General features: G+C 44.9%; 1 protein-coding gene across 11 annotated transcripts in view; it reads right to left on the minus strand.

Annotated features, from left to right (window-relative positions):
* The window catches only part of fto (FTO alpha-ketoglutarate dependent dioxygenase), a 426,363-nt gene that overhangs the window by 217,521 nt on the left and 191,985 nt on the right, over nt 1–16,857 (minus strand). The gene's annotated exons all lie outside the window — the stretch shown is intronic.

The following is a 16,857-nucleotide window of genomic DNA, read 5'->3' on the forward strand; positions in this document are numbered from 1 at the left end:
AGTAGCCTCAGGGAAGATGTTGCGGGGCTAGGGCAGTACTGGGTAAGAGGGGTATCCGGGGGCATCTGTTGGAACATGTTGATCTGTGCAAGTGGCCTCAAGAGGGTGAGGGCTGAGGAGGCAGTCTCCAGAGGAGATCAGGACAGATGGAGATGTGGCATTGGAGGTGTGTGTGAGAAAGAGAGTGGTGATGTCCCTAGTGCTAGCAGTGAATGAGATGCCAGTGAATGTGTGATGGTCTTGAGAGCTTGAGAGTTACAGTGATGAGATGATTGCCTTACCCTGGCGGCATGGATGAGATCACTCATCCTCTTTCTGCACTGGATGGCAAACCTCTTCTAAGCAGCGCTGGCACTGACCACAATTGCCACTGCCTCCCAAGCCGGAGTGGTGACACTGATGGACCTCCTGCGGCCAGAGCGGGGATAGAGGATATTGCCAGGGCCCTCCACAGTATCCAAAAGGCATTCCAGTGATGTGTCAGAAAAATGGTGGGTTGCAGTCTTCTTGCCTTTTGGGAACATGTCTTCTGTGCCGCAGTCCTGGGCTGCAAGCATTGAGAGCTATGCACGTTGCTGCAGTTCAAATATGGTGCAGAGCATAAGGCACCGGTGAGGTGATGGTGTGGAGTGGCGGGCGAATTGGAGGAAGCCTGCCAGCAAAATGGCCTGTTTCCCATGACTGCACAAATAATGAGGCGGGAAGGGGATTGTATGGCACAAAAACATGCCATTGCAGCCGGTGGGTAAAATATGGTTTTACATGCCCACTACTGCACTTACTGCAATTCTGGGACGATTCCGCCCAATATGTTTATCCCGTGGATGCTACTGCATATAGAAAACAAAATGCCAATATTTTTTTGACAGAATATTGGCTAAAGTTTTGAACTGCCACACTATTCCTTATGATTAAGGTGTTTAGAAAAGCAGATCTTTAATAAAGCAACTTTGGCTTTAGTCCTTAGCTCATCACTGTCTTTAAAGCACAGAACCCCTGCATCATTTCACATCAGCAGAGGTTGGGGCCTCTATTGCTTTAATTTGTTGCAACATAAATATGGAAAAGGACTTTCTGGAAAACTTCAGTTCAAAACAAATTTTCACTTTACCATGTGGCCTTTATTAATGCATGAGGCAAACTGCTCAATTTTTTATGGTAGTCTTACGATGGAATTGTCCCAGATTTGTACTTGTTTTGTTCGCCAGCCACGATGCAGGCTTTTCATGCCGTATCATCCCAAACCCGTAACATTTTTAATGCATTCCCGGGAAACACGGTGTTTCAATGGCGGGCGGGCACTCATTTGCTTGGCCACCATCACCTCGCTGCTTCATCACGCCGGGTGCCATCCAGTCGAGCCGCGTGCACCACATCTCAGTGCTTCCAGCCCACATTTGCTGCAGGGAAGATGTCCACAAGAAGCAAAAAGACTGCAGCCCCAGGTCTAGCGATGAATCACTGGAACACCTTTTGGATGCCGTGGAGGCCTGACAGGATGTCCACTACCCCTGCTCTGGCTGCAGGATGGGCAGCGGCGTGACCAACCAGGCTTGGGAGGAGGTGGCAGTGGTGGTCAGCACCAACACCCTTCAAAAGAGGACATCCACCCAGTGCCGCAAGAGGATGAGTGATCTCCTCCGTTCTGCCAGGGTAAGTCTTTCTTCTCATCATTCTCAACTCACACACTCAAACCCATCACACATCCACAAAGATCTCACTTACTGCCATTTACTCTCTTAAGAAGTCAAAATCCTGGAACTCCCTTCCTAACAGCACTGTGGGTGTATCTACACCACGTGGACTGCAGCAGTTCAAGAAGGCAGCTCACCACCACCTTAAGGGCAATAAGGATGGGCAACAGATGCTGGCCCAGCCAGTGAAGCCCACATCCCTTGAACGAATAAAAAAAAACACTCACTGTCATTGTCCTCAGCCCGTCCATGGGTCACTCACCATTCACACATACCAGGCATACTTATCATCCGGCTTGACAGGTGTTCTGCTTACACTTTCTCCATCTCTATTCATGCAGGACAAGCTGGCACATAACAACAGGCAGAGGTCGCAGACTGGTGGAGGAATGCTTGAAATCAAAGTCCTCATGGACTTTGAAAGCAGAGCCATCCAGCTGGCCAGCGACGATCTGGACTGGTCCTGTGCTGACAGTGAGGTTGGTGGTGCTCTACCAAATAAGAGCCCAGCAGTGCAACATCCATCAGACAACCATGCTGTGAGCGATGTGTCCTGTTTCACAAGCCACTGCCATGCACTAATTAGCTCCCCTTGCTTCTGCATGCACATCTGGGAGACAGATGACAGAGTCCATGACCCAAGGCCTCCAATCAAGTCCCGAAGAGGCTCTGAAGAGGAATCTGGAGGCACCCTCCTTGAAGTCCCTTCACAGAGCTCAACCACACCTCGGGAATAGGCTCAGGATCACATTCTGGTGAGCACATCACGCAGTGACAGGGACTTCCCTGTTGTCCGATACTCAGAAGACTGCTGGAGGCCAGGAATTTGCTGAGTCTGAGTTAGATGATGAGCCTCTGGACTTTGTCATGTCACAGTTGCTGGAGCTGCAAAGGCAAGCTTGGGAACATCAGGAAGGGATGTCCACTGCAATCCTCAGATTGTAAGACACGATGGAGGAGTCCATCCGCCTTCATTCTGAAGTGGTAGTGCTGGCATACCAATGCACTGAGGTCAATACTGGTAGGGTGGCAGCCACCATGGAGGCCTTGGTCCAGTATTTCACTTCTGCACTGCTGTGCTGGCTCAATTCAATCACTGATGCCATAGTTGGCCTTTAATAGTGTGTACGCAAGAGGAGTGCCAGGCACCTCGATCTCACTCCAACTAACCCTTCTCCTTGAGTCAGCCTGGGGCCTTTTGGCACCTAAAGGGAGGAAGATCAGCATGTGCACACCCCAGGGCCATCCATCCAGGTGACTCCAGGAGTGTCCAGCCATCAAAATCCCCTCTTCCTGTGACCTCATCAGCTCCAGCTTCACAGGCTGAGGAGGGTGTCGCTGCCAGACAGCAAGACCCCGAAAATAGGCTGGGGCCCTTCAGGTCTTGGCCCTCTAGTGAATGCCCGCCAAGGGTCATCACAAACAGTGCGTAGCAGTCAGCGCGTAGCAGTCGGCAGGCTGCCTCCACCTTTGCTGTGGATGTCTGGGGAGCACCAAGACGTAGCGGCAAGGTTAGGAAAGTTAAGAAGAATTAGTTGCACAGCCTGGACACGGGTGTTAATCACTTCTACATGCTGTTCACTTGTCAATAAACTCCTAAGAATGTCTCCCTGCCTATGGCTCCTTGTTCTGATGAGCAGTGTTCGTGTCACTCAGATGTGAAATCTTTTTGCACAAGAAAAAGGCAGATGTCTCAGTCCAAGGCCTCTTCCCTGTGTTTTATGCAGCCTTCAGACAAAAGTCAGCCTCACACACCCTGAACACATTACTGATGCCTGCACCTTCATGGTGCTTGTCATTGCTGCCAGAATGTAAAGGGCAGGAGTCACAAAGTTCCATCATTCTCTCTGTGTGCTCTCAGCACCTTTTAAGGTAGGGCTGTCCCCCATCTCTTCAGCATCTGTGACCAGTTATGCTGTGCTCCTGAAGGGCTGAGGTGCTGATGGCGGACAAAGGATCAGATGCTTCTAAAGTTTCATGGCTGCATCTCTATGATATGACCCTGATCACAGAGCACAAACAAGCTGCCCTCAGCCAGACAGAAGTCAGACACTGTCAGAGGCTATGTGAAGATCCACGGAGTGTCCTCATTGCATGTCATCATCATCCTCCTGCAATTGAGTAACCACTAGGGCCTCCACTGTGTCTTCATGACAGGAGCAATATCACAGAGGGTATGTGCACTTCCATAAGTCAGACGGGAGTCAAACGATCACAGATGCAATATGATGATCTGTAGGGTCTCCTCACTGCATGTCATTATCATCCTCTATAAATCTAGAAGCTATGAGGGCCTCCCAAGCATGCCTGCCGAATCTATACAGTGTGAGGGTCTCATCCCGGTCATCGTTTCCTTCGAGGATCCCCTCGCCTTCATCCCCGCAGGCATCCTCCTCGTTGGAGGAGACCTCCAGCTCCTCCTCAGCCAGCTCCTCTCCCCATTGCAGCAACAGGTTGTAAAGGGCGCAGCAGACAACAACAATGCATGACACCCTCTGTGGGCTGTATTGCAGGGCTCTACCAGACCGGCCCAGGCACCAGAACCTCATCTTCAGCAACCTGATTATCTGCTCCACCAACTCGCGAGTTGCAGCATGAGCCTCATTATACTTTTGCTCTGCTGCAATATGAGGCTGCCGTATGGGTGTTATCAGCCATGGCCTCAGTGTGTAGCCCTTGTGCCTGAGAAGCCATCCCTGCAGCTTCTGGAAGACTTCAGGGATCTGTGATTGACTGAGGATGTAGGTGTCATGCGCACACCCTGGAAACCATGCGCATGCCTGCAGGATGTGTTACAATGGAATTCCTTGTGCTTGATATAGTTGACCACGTGTTGCAATGAAGACCTGGGCAGTTGAGTGCAGTTGATCGCAGCCTGTACCTGTGGAAAACCCAGGATCTGGGCGAATCCAATTGCTCTTGCATCCTGGTTGTCCTGGACCCGGATGAAATGCACAAAGTTGTGCGCCCTCACAAAGGTGATATCCTTGACCTCATGAATGCATTTGTGGGTGGAGGCTTGAGATCCCACAGAGGTCACCTGTGGATCCCTGAAAGGAGCCAGTGGGGTAGAAATTGAGTGCCCCGGTCACTTTCGTGGCTACTGGCAATGGATGCCCTTCATGTCCCTGTCGCGTCAAATCCTGCAGGGGGCGGCCATGACCGACCAGTTCCCAAGAAATGTGCAGTCTTCGGCAACACTGGTTCTCGGTCATCTGCAGGAATGAAAGGTAGCGTCTAGCTAGGTGATGGCTCGCTGTGACTCTAAGGCGGGGTGTGTGGGAGCCTCAGCGGCCCTTTTGCCCAGAAGGTACTGCTCCTCCTTCTGTGCAGCCTGTAGCCTCAGTCACTCTCTCCTCTGTCGTCTTCGCGCACTGTAGGCCATTAGGCATACAGCTAATTCACCAGTCTCCATGCTCCTGATATACCCCTCCTGCAGGATGAAAGAGAGACACGTTGGTTAGCATGGGTGTACTAAGAACATGTCCTGGTTAAGTCTGAAGGCCCCTTAATGCTTCCTGGTGAGCGTTGACCACCACTTGGATGGCCAGAGATTAGTATGCTGTATGGCTGCCTGAGACCCCACCCACCTCCGCTCCACTCCAACCAACCGATTGGCTGCAGCTTTGCCCATTGGGCTGCATGCTGTGCTCTTAGCTCAGACGCAGGCACTCTCCTAACCCGCACTGCAAGGCTGCACAGCTAGCTTGAACCATGAGGGAGACTGGTCCAAACCGGAATGCTGACATTGCAAGGGGCTATAAGCGCCTCCACCAGTGACTGCTCCATGGCCAGCTTTAGCAAGGAGATTGTACAACATGTGCAGTCGTACAACTGTTCTGCAGTATACAAAAATGCTCATGGCTTTGCAGCCTGTGTCGGTTGGGGGGGTGGTGTTGGTGGTGAAAAGCTCTGGAGCACTTTGTGGCACTTTGATGCCTCGGTGTTGCTTGAGTGGGCACATAAGCTACAAACTCGACTCCAAACATATCAATGGCTGCGCTTGAACTGTCTCAGTTGCAGATGAATGGTCACATTATATAAGGTGTACCTAATGCGTGGCCACTACCCTCGCCCACCATACCCCCAACCCCAAATGCTTGTGCACTATATTCAACCGCAAGGCAGCCCTTGCCCAACCCGCACAAGTTACCTCAATATCAGGGCTGCTCTTGCTCCCCCACTCAAGTCACCTCAACCACACCACAGCTGTTGCCCGCCCCACCCCCAACGCGCCTCAAGCTTGAAATCCAACAGGCGACCCTGGCAGGCGCTGCACATTATTGGTGTGTACTCACCTACGAGTTCCCTTCAAAGTGCAGGCCGCCAAGTGCACACTTTTTATATGCTGTTGTGAAACACGTTGGCATGCTTTCCTGCTGAAGCAGACAGTTGATCCAGCCGTGCGGGGGGTGGTGGGAGGAGAAACTATTCTGGCGGCTGGCCTAATAACGATGCGCAGATGTATTACAATGAGGTTCCTCACGCCCGATGGTGGGAAACGCGGCCTGCCATTGGCAGGCTAACAGGACAATCGCAAACTGGTTTCGTGTCATCATGAAACCAATCACGCCATATTGTCCGCTCATGCCACCGACCATGCCCGATTTCGGAAAATCCCGGCCTTACAGTGTAGCAGTAGAAAATATGCTGTTACTGATATATTGTCAAAAGATACATATGGAAGAAGGATGTTATTACAATCCCTGGAATGTATTTTCAGTTTTGAGCATGGTAGTTTACTTTTAAAAATATTGTTTTAATGCTAACCATCTCTTTTATTACTTTAATTTCAATTTGTCTTCCTTTCGTTGGTAGCCAGTCCATAATTGGTGATTAGGGTGTAACGGAATAACATCCGATCCCACTCAGTGGGAAAGTCTCTTCCTTAAGACCCAACTCATTTATTCCAAAGTCTATGGGCTACATCTTCCAGTTGGCAAGGGGGGGGAGCGGGGCCCGCTCGCCGTTGCGTAAAATGACGCGGGGTGATGACAGGCATGTGTCCCGATGTCACCCTGCATCATTTAGATTTTCAGTTCGGTGGTCGCGCAGCCGAGTCGGCTGGGTGCCCGCCGAACTGTCAACGGCCACTTAAGGCCTTTAAAAAAGCAATTAAGCTAATTAAAGGACCTGCCCGTCCAACCTTAAGGTCGGAGGACAGGCAAGGAGGCCAGGCGGCCTTCAGAAAAAACATGAAACCTCACCCACGGGCAGGATGAGATTTCATGAGGGCTCTAAAATGTTTATGAAATGTTGAAATAAAAGAAATTGACATGTCCCAGCTCATGTGACAGTGTCACATGAAGGAACATGTCAGGAAGTTTTTTCCACACTTCCACAAATTTTTTAAACTTCCAGCAATCTCCCTGAGGCGGCACTTTGCCTCCGGGAGATCTGTGCGCTCTTTCACGCGCATGTGCGAAAGAGCGCACTCCCGGCTCAGGGAATCTCCCCCCACCCGCACAGGGAGTGCACAGTGCTTCCGAGCAGACGTCAATTCTGTTGAAGCGTCATGAGGACTCGAAACGTCAACTCTTTTCTTCTCCGCCGATGCTGCCAGACCTGCTGAGTTTTTCCAGGTAATTCTGTTTTTGTTTTGGATTTCCAGCATCCGCAGTTTTTTGTTTTTATCGCTGTGCCGATTGGGAACCTGCCCGCACATTCTTCCCCCCCCGCCCCCACTCCCCAACAAGGGGTTGGTGGGGGGGTGGGGGCGACATTGCCCATGTCTCCAAGTCAGCCACTGACCTTTTTCCAAATTTTGTGATCCCTAATATAAATCTACAAATTTACTAAGATGCATTTTAGAAGTCAGAAAAGGTTTAACTGAGGAGATATTTCAAATCGCATTTATAAAAATGTTAATTATTAAGAAAGGAGAAATTATAATTCTACTAATAATACTTGTGATTTAAGAAATTCAAGCTCAGCTCAGATGGAATGGACATGTAGTAAATATGATTGATTCCTAAAGCAGTCATGCATTCACAACTTAAACTTGGACACTGCCTGCAAGGTAGGTGGAGATTAAGGTTCAAGGATTCTTTGAAGGCAAACCTCAGGAAATGCGGCATGTCCAATACGGGTTGGGAGAAACAACAAAGAACTAACTAGGGAACGATCTTAAGTCGTGGTATTGCTTCCTTCGAACAAAAATACAGGCAGCTAAGAACAAAAGGCAAGCTAGAAAGGCTGGGCAGACCCAACCAAATCAGATAATTCATCCTTGCCCGCACTGTGGAAAGCTATGCAGGTCGGCGTTTAGGCTTCGCAGCCATGTTAGAATTCACAACAAATGACTAAGCACACAAGAAATGGCCACCTTCAATTACAAAGGTAAACTCACGATAAGGAAATGCAAAATTATAATTTAAAATTAAAAATGTTTTACTGAAGAGATGGAACACTTAAAATAGGAAGTTCCAGTCGAAGAAAGAGTTTCTTCTGTGTGTCAATTGTAGCAAATCTAACAGGATTACATTGGGGTTTCTGCTAGTTGCACGAGGTCGACAACTCAGGAACTCATTGCAAAAAAAAACCCCACTGACACCAATATAAAGGCAGCATCTGTTTGTACACTTAATTCTCCAGCTTGAAAGAAATGGGGAAGATAATATGCAGAAATAAATAATCTCTGTAATATTTAAAACAGGTAAAATATAAAATGGTTACAGATCATTTTTCATTGTATTTGTCTCAGTTTACCAAAATTGTACCATTTCTCACTATCTCTGTATATAGTCAACCGATCACCTTCTTAAATTATTTGTCCTTTCAAATTGTACTATAGCTACTGATAGTTTTCTGTCAGTGCTTCATCTGTATCATTTTGTCTCTTTTAAATATACTGGTAATCTTTGTACTTCTTATATTCTCTTCTCCCAATAATTAATTAATACCTCTTCTACAAAATATTTTATGTCTCATTTCTTCAGTATGTCATCTTCATATTTCTAAACGTAATTTTTACAATTATTTATATTCGAATTCAGAAAAATCAATTTTTGTTTATCTTTTGCAAACTTCTTTACAGACATTAAATCTACTTTTCTTCCAAGTCCTACTGGCATTTCATGAAAAATCCAATTGCTGCATTGAGAATGTACTGTCCTTGTATGTGAAGCTCTGCCCTCAAGTCCCATTCCTCCAAAACCTACCCACCCAACAATATCCTGGACATCCTGGTCTTTTTTTTCTGGACCTGACATCACAAACATTTGAGACATATTATGCCGTCAGTCATCCAAAAATCACAGAACCTGTGTGAGCAGTTTTCTGTGGAAGCTGGTGATCTCAATTGATTGCATGCTGAGCCACTTCACTGAATGGTGCTGTCCTGTGATGGTCCCAGAGCAAGATGTCCAGCCTGTATTACATATGTCAGTTCTGGAGAGCCTCCAACCACTGCTGATTTTTCTTTGTAAGGGGGTAAATCTGAATGTCATTCACCAAGCCTGATTAGATGATGACTGTGCGTTTTGGCTCTAGCCGCTCCATTGATTCTTCAGCTTGCTGAAAATATTACCAATATTTTTGAATCTTCCCTTAACATCTGCTGTGTAACTGCTGCTAACTCTTTATCCTTGGTACCAGAACCTGTTTACTTGTTCCACACGTCATTTTTAGTTGATTTTGATGTCCATCTTTTAATACCTTGCCCTACTTATGCTTAGTATTATTGAACATCATCTCCACATTTCCGCTTCTTCCTCTTGGTCAGTGGCTAAGTTTTAGAGACTCACCAAAAGTTGTCTTGGGGCACTCCCCAAAGGCTGAGTAAATTTAGCCAGAAAGTCTTTTAAGACATAACAATCAGAAAAATCCTTGATTTGATCCCTAGTGTGTGGGTTAGCTGATTTTACCTGGAAAAGAATAAGCTGCTGCAGATGGTACTAACAACCTTAGATTGAAGAGGAAAAACTTAGCTGGGGCTCCTGCTTGTGAATGCTATTTAGTGGTCATGCTGGATATGTCCATGTCTGTGTGTGTGCATGTACAACAGGATCAGGCTACCCTGTGATGACCCTGCTCAGCAAAAGCCTATCAATAATTGACATCAATGCACACACTAGAATACAGGCTACTTGGACAAAATATTAGAAGGCAACTAAGCCCCATGGAAAGACAACCAACAAGGAATCCGTGCACTTAGGGGAAGAGGTAGGGAGAGTAAATATTGGTTAAAATCAAGTAGATCTTTCACAAAGAATATTTTGTTGTCTACTTTTATCAGGTTAGAAATCCTAACCATAGTCTTATGAGATTTTCTCTTAATTGGCCCTATGTTATAGACCTTTTCTCTGAGACAACATGAACATTTTGTTACAGCATCATTATTGAAAATACTGAAAAGCGAACTTCTCTAGATGGACAAATGTACCATGTGGCGATGTACTGAGATGAGAAGGTCTCAGATTCAATTCCTCATCTGTGCTCAGATGGTGCATTTAGCCACAATGCCACCTCACTACAATTGGTTTTAATGTCACCAAACTAAGAAACAGAAAATTTAACCAGGATTCCCACACTTATGATCCATATTTCAGCATAAGTATCTGCATTTTGTAATGCAAAGGAGAAAATCTGATGGGACAATTGCATTGTATGAGACTGTCTCAGTCACTTAACTAAAATATTTTCAATTCATTCTTGGGAGGGGGGTGGTATTAGTGAACCTTCATCTTGAACTGGTACAATCCATGCAGTGGAGATACACCCACTGTGCTGTTAGTGAGGGAGTTCCAGGGATTTGACTCAGCAACTGTGAAGGAAGAGTGATATATTTCCAAGTCAGAATGGTTTAAAGCAGAACTTGCAGGTGGCGGTGTTTCCATGCATCTGCAGCCCTTGTCCTTCTAACTGCTAGAGGTCACGGGTTTGGAAGGTGCTGTCAAAGCTTGGCAAGTTGTAGCAGTGCATCTTTTATGTGATAAATACTGCTGCCACTGTGCGCCAATGGTAGAGGGAGTGAATGTTTAAGGTGGTTGGGATGTCAATCAAGTGAGCGGGTTTGCCTTGGATGGTATCGAGCTGCTCGCATGTTGTTGGAGTTGCAGGCACACAGGCAAGTGGAGAGTATTCCATCTCACTCCTGTCTTGTAGATAGTGGACAGGCTTTGGTGAGTTATTTGCTGCAGAATTCCCAGATTCTGACCAGCTCTTGTAGTCAAAGTATTTATATAGTTGAAAAAACTCAGCAGGTCTGGCAGCATCTGGGAGGAGCATTGTTAATGTTTCGAGTCCATATGACTCTTCAACAGAACTAAGTAAAAATAGAAAAGAGATGAAATATAAGCTGGTTTAAGCGGGGTGGGACAGGTAGAGCTGGGTAGAGGGCCAGTGATAGGTGGAGATAGTCAAAAGATGTCATAGACAAAAGGACAAAGAGGTGTTGAAGGTGGTGATATTATCTAAGGAATGTGCTAATTAAGGGTAGAAAGCAGGACAAGCAAGGTACAGATAGCCCTAGTGGGGGTAGGATGGGGTGAAGGGAAGGGATCGAAACAGGCTAAAAGTAGAGATAAAACAATGGATGGAAATACATTTAAAAATAATGGAAATAGGTGGGAAAAGAAAAATCTATATAAATTATTGGGGGAAAAAAAGGGGTATTGGAAAGGGGGTGGGGATGGAGGAAAGAGTTCATGATCTAAAATTGTTGAACTCAATATTCAGTCCGGAAGGCTGTAAAGTGCCTAGTCAGAAGCTGAGGTGCTGTTCCTCCAGTTTGCATTGAGCTTCACTGGAACAATGCAGCAGGCCAAGGACGGACATGTGGGCATGAGAGCAGGGTGGAGTGTTGAAATGGCAAGCAACAGGGAGGTCTGGGTCATGCTTGCGGACAGACCGATGGTGTTCTGCAAAGCGGTCACCCAGTCTGCGTTTGGTCTCTCCATTGCAGAGGAAACCGCATTGGGAGAAACGAATGCAGTAGACTAAATTGAGGGAAGTGCAAGTGAAATGCTGCTTCACTTGAAAAGAGTGTTTGGGCCCATGGACGGTGAGGAGAGGGGAAGTAAAGGGGCAGGTGTTGCACCTTTTGCGGTTGCATGGGAAGTTGCCGTGGGAGGGTGAAGGGAAGATGTGTTCAGTGGTGGCACATCTTCCCTTCACTGCCCCCCCTGGTGGCATTCCACAGGGATCGTTCCCTCCAGAACACCCTGGTCCACTCCTCCATCACCCCCTACACCTCAACCCCCTCCCACGGCACCTTCCCATGCAACCGCAAAAGGTGCAACACCTGCCCCTTTACTTCCCCTCTCCTCACCGTCCAAGGGCCCAAACACTCCTTTCAAGTGAAGCAGCATTTCACTTGCACTTCCCTCAATTTAGTCTATTGCATTCGTTGCTCCCAATGTGGTTTCCTCTACATTGGAGAGACCAAAACACAGACTGGGTGACCACTTTGCAGAACACCTTCGGTCTGTCCGCAAGCATGACCCAGACCTCCCTGTCGCTTGCCATTTCAAAACTCCACCCTGCTCTCATGCCCACATGTCCGTCCTTGGCCTGCTGCATTGTTTCAGTGAAGCTCAACGCAGACTGGAGGTACAGCACCTCATCTTCTGATTAGGCACTTTACAGCCTTCTGGATTGAATATTGAGTTCAACTATTTTAGATCATGAACTCTCTTCTCCATTCCCACTCCCTTTCTGATCCCTGCTTTTTTACCCAATAATTTATATAGATTTTTCTTTTCCCACCTATTTCCATTATTTTAAAATGTATTTCCATCCATTGTTTTATCTCTACTTTTAGCCTATTTCGATCCCTTCCCTTCACACCACCCTACCCCCACTAGGGCTATCTGTACCTTGCTTGTCCTGCTTTCTACCCTTAATTAGCACATTCCTTATATAATATCACCACCTTCAACACCTCTTTGTCCTTTTGTCTATGACATCTTTTGGCTATCTCCACCTATCACTGGCCCTCTATCCTGCTCTACCTGTCCCACACCCCCCTTAAACCAGCTTATATTTCACCTCTTTTCTATTTTTACTTAGTTCTGTTGAAGAGTATTACGGACTCAAAACGTTAACTGTGTTCCCCTCCGCAGATGTTGCCAAATCTGCTGAGTTTTTCCAGGTATTTTTATTTTTGTTTTGGATTTCCAGCATCTGCAGTTTTTTGCTTTTATTTATATAGTTGGTCCGGTTAACTTTTTGGTCAATGGTAATCCCCAGAGTGCTGATGGTGGGAGATTCAAAGTTGGTAATGCCTTTGAATGTCAAGGGGAGACGGTTACATACTCTCTTAATGGAGATAGTCATAGCCTGGCATATGTGCAGCATGAATTTCTTTTGCCACATATCAGCTCAAGCCTGAATGTTGTCTAGATCTTCCTGCATGTGGGCACGAACTGCTTCTGTGTCTGAGGAGTTGTGAATGGCACTGAACACTGCAATCATCAGCAAACATTGCCACTACTGGCCATAGGTCAAACAGAAAGTAATTGATGAAGCAGCTGAAGATGGTTGGATATATTATGCCACCCTGAGGAACTCCTGCAATGATGTCCTGAGACTGTGATGATTGACCTCCAACAACCACATCCATCTCCCTTAGTGCTACATATGACTCCAACCAGTGAAGAGTTTTCCTCTGATGCCCAATGATTTCAATTTTTCCAAGGCTCCTTGATGCCACCCTCATTCAAATGCTGCCTTTATGTCAAGTGCAATCAGTCTCACCCCACCTCTGGAATTCAAAGTTTTTTTTTCAATGTACAATTGCAATGTTATTTTTAAAAACATATTTCCTATATAACCAACCGAACATCTATTTTGTTGGGTATGACCAGCAACATATCATGCTAAGGGACTAATACATTGCGTCTATAATTGTAGAGCGTGTAATCAGTGTACACGCTACTTAAACCAACTCACTGTAGAGACTGATGAGCAGAAATCAGGTAAATGTTGAAAAGGATGGAGGAAAAATGGCTCAATGTAGCTGATAACAACAATCTTGATAGATCTGCTATAATTCTAATACACAAGATTCACATCTATTGGAGGGAGGTGATGGAGAGAGATGTTGCTGCATTCCCACACCAGGGTTGACAAGGAGCAACAATTACTGCTATATATTTAAAACTACCTGTAAGTTGGACTCCATCACCGTCCTGACTGCAGATGGTAACAGGCCAAATGTGTTTTGGGGGCGGAACAAAAATCCCTCAAATACTTTTACATATGATAGAAATTTACAAGAAATACACAATTCACCAAATAAAAAGGCTTTTTAAAAGTTATGAGGAGAAGTAAATAATTTGGGCTTTAACAGCAATGCAATTAATGACTGTTATGTACATAGCATTTGCATATTTAAGCCAGCAGCTTTTTGCTGTAACACTGATTTACCACAAACTGTTTATGGCTCCCTCATTAACAGAAAAGTACCACATTTCCATAACATGTACAACTCCCAAAAACAGTCAAAGAAAGGGACTATTTCATGCATAGCTGCACTCAGTATTTTCCCAATTTTTGTATATTAAAATACTAATGAGATAAACACCACATTAATGTTATGTAGCAATAAATTAAAGATAAGAATAATGAAAGAGCCATACAATGATGCATACTGTTATATAAATAAAATATAGTGCTCTTGTAACAGTGGCACTACTGCACAGAATTTAAGATCAGATGTCTTGCTCATGACATCAAAAATGCATTAATATTACATAAGAACATAAGAAGGTGAGAATGAGGAAAGGTCATTCAACCCATCCAGCTCCTGTCATTTAGGTTCATGTTCAGCACCTGTGCAGATTGCTTTCATCTCCCTTCTGCACTAGTACCAAAGCTAGATAAACTTTTAAGATTTCACAAAGGAAGATGAAATCAAGTAATGAAACATTTTTATGAATTCCCCTATCCACCTCTCAAATATTAATTGCTACTCTTCCCCTTTAACTCTGTGAGCACCACACACAATTTACAGGCAAGAAGGCAGTCCAAATGTTACATGTTGGCTTCTTTCAGTGCTTCCCCAACTGCAGTTACTTGCAAATACATGGATTTATTACCAACTTCCTACCTTTCTTCTTGGAGGGTGGCACATTTCCTTGACAGTTAACTTGGATCAGAAATGTTTCACGTGAAGAATCATTGGTGTAAACCCACAGTACACTAAGATGCTGCACCACCAACTGAGCACAAATACAACTGGAACAGTTAAATATTTATTAATAAAAAATCCTGTTATAATTGAAAACTGCTGAGTCCCATTGTTGTTACAAAATAGTTTGTGTTCTTACAGTTCAAGTAAAGGCTGAAAATGCTAACTTCTTAAAAACAGCCTTCCTAAGAATACTTGAAGTTTTACAGTGTAGGGATTTAAGGAGAACATGTTTTACAAGTTTGCAGCCCCTGCCCTTTGCTGGAAGTTATGATTGTGATTGATCTCTACTGTAAAACAAGGATATCTTCACAATGAATGGTGTGAGGTAAAAAAACATTTGAAAAGGGTAGTTTGTTTACTTACTATCTAAATGCAGGAGGCAGTATTTGCAACAATTAGAAGGCTCAAGGTTGTGCTTGTCTACTGTATTCATTAGCCTGGTGGGTAGGGAGTCCAGTTATTAATAATTTTCAACAGATGCTGTCATCTCCTATTTTGATCAACTGGCTATGAGGTGAGATTGCATGGTATGAGAATTCAGCTATCTGTTGGAAAAATTTCCCCTTCAGAACTGTTTGGTGCGGAGATTGTTGACACCAGGATTTGGACTCAATTCTCCCAGCTGACCCTGTTAGAAACCCACAGTCTAATACATCTAAACAGAATCTGAGGTGTAAGCAAATTCCTGATGTAAGAAAGACACAAACAAGTCCCAGGTTTGCCCATTACTTTGTTACGAACTCTGTTTTCTGTCATAAACTATTGAAGAGGATTTGACAGAGTATCTCTATCTGTAATATATAGTACAATACTACCACAAACCAATATCCTAGTATTTCAAATACAATGCTTTCATACGCTTAATTTCAACTATTATAATTATCTATGTTATGTTGTGGGAAAAAATAAATTTTCATACAGCAATCTCGTCCTTTGCCTTTTTTCAGTAAATTTACAAAATTCTTAGCAAGCCAATTTGCATTTCAAATATTCTGTTTAATCTGACACCAGTAATATCATTCACATTGAAAATGAAGAAGTTGAACAGCAGTGAGTTTCTGATGTCAGCAAAAGATTAATTATTCCATGCTGTTAACAACTACAGCCTATAAGGGAGCTGGTCTGCAGACTTACGCTCTATCTTCCTCTTCAGGGTCAGTTTAAAAGAAGTACAAAATAAACTCTGTGTGAGTCATTGGAGAGAATTTTATTGAGTGGAGCACACCCCTCCAATGTCCTTCTGGTACATTCAGAATTGGTTTCAAGTCTAAGTGTCATAAACAATTCACAAATACCAATACTAAAAGCAACCTGACAGTAAAACAATACTCAGTGGCATGAATCTCTATTGTTAACGATTTGAGACATTAGTATGTTCATAAAGATTACATTCTCAATCTCCTGAAAATATACTTTCACCACTAAGTTCACTCAGCTGTCTAAGCTAAGTATGAATGTTAAATAGTACGAAATTTGTAAGAATAAATATGAAGCATAAATTTGTTAAACATGGTCACTTGCTAAACTCACCAAAAATAGGCACGACAATGAAATTTTGATTTTTTTTCGTTCAAGGGATGTGAGCTTCGCTGGCTAAGCCAGCATTTATTGCCCATTCCTAATTGCCCTTGAGGTGGTGGTGAGCTGACTTCTTGAACCATTGCTGTCCCTGTGGTGTAGGTACACCCACAGTGCTGTTAGGGAGGAAGTTCCAGGGTTTTGAAGGGACCACAATATACTTCCAAGTCAGGATGGTGAGTGGCTTGGAGGGGAACGTCCAGGTGATGGTGTTCTTGTGTATCTGCTGCCCTTGTTCTTCTAGATGACAGTGGTTGTGGGTTTGGAAGGTGCTGTCTAAGGAGCCTTGGTGAGTTTTTGAAGTGCATCTTGTAGATGGTACACACTGCTGCCACATGCATCGGTGATGGAGAGAGTGAATGTTTGTGGTTGGGGTGCCTGGATGGTGTCAAGTATCTTGAGTGTTGTTGGAGCTGCACTCATCCAGGCAAGGGGACAGTATTCCATCAC

The sequence above is a fragment of the Carcharodon carcharias genome, chromosome 7 (genome assembly GCF_017639515.1).
Source record: "Carcharodon carcharias isolate sCarCar2 chromosome 7, sCarCar2.pri, whole genome shotgun sequence".
Lineage (NCBI taxonomy): Eukaryota > Metazoa > Chordata > Chondrichthyes > Lamniformes > Lamnidae > Carcharodon > Carcharodon carcharias.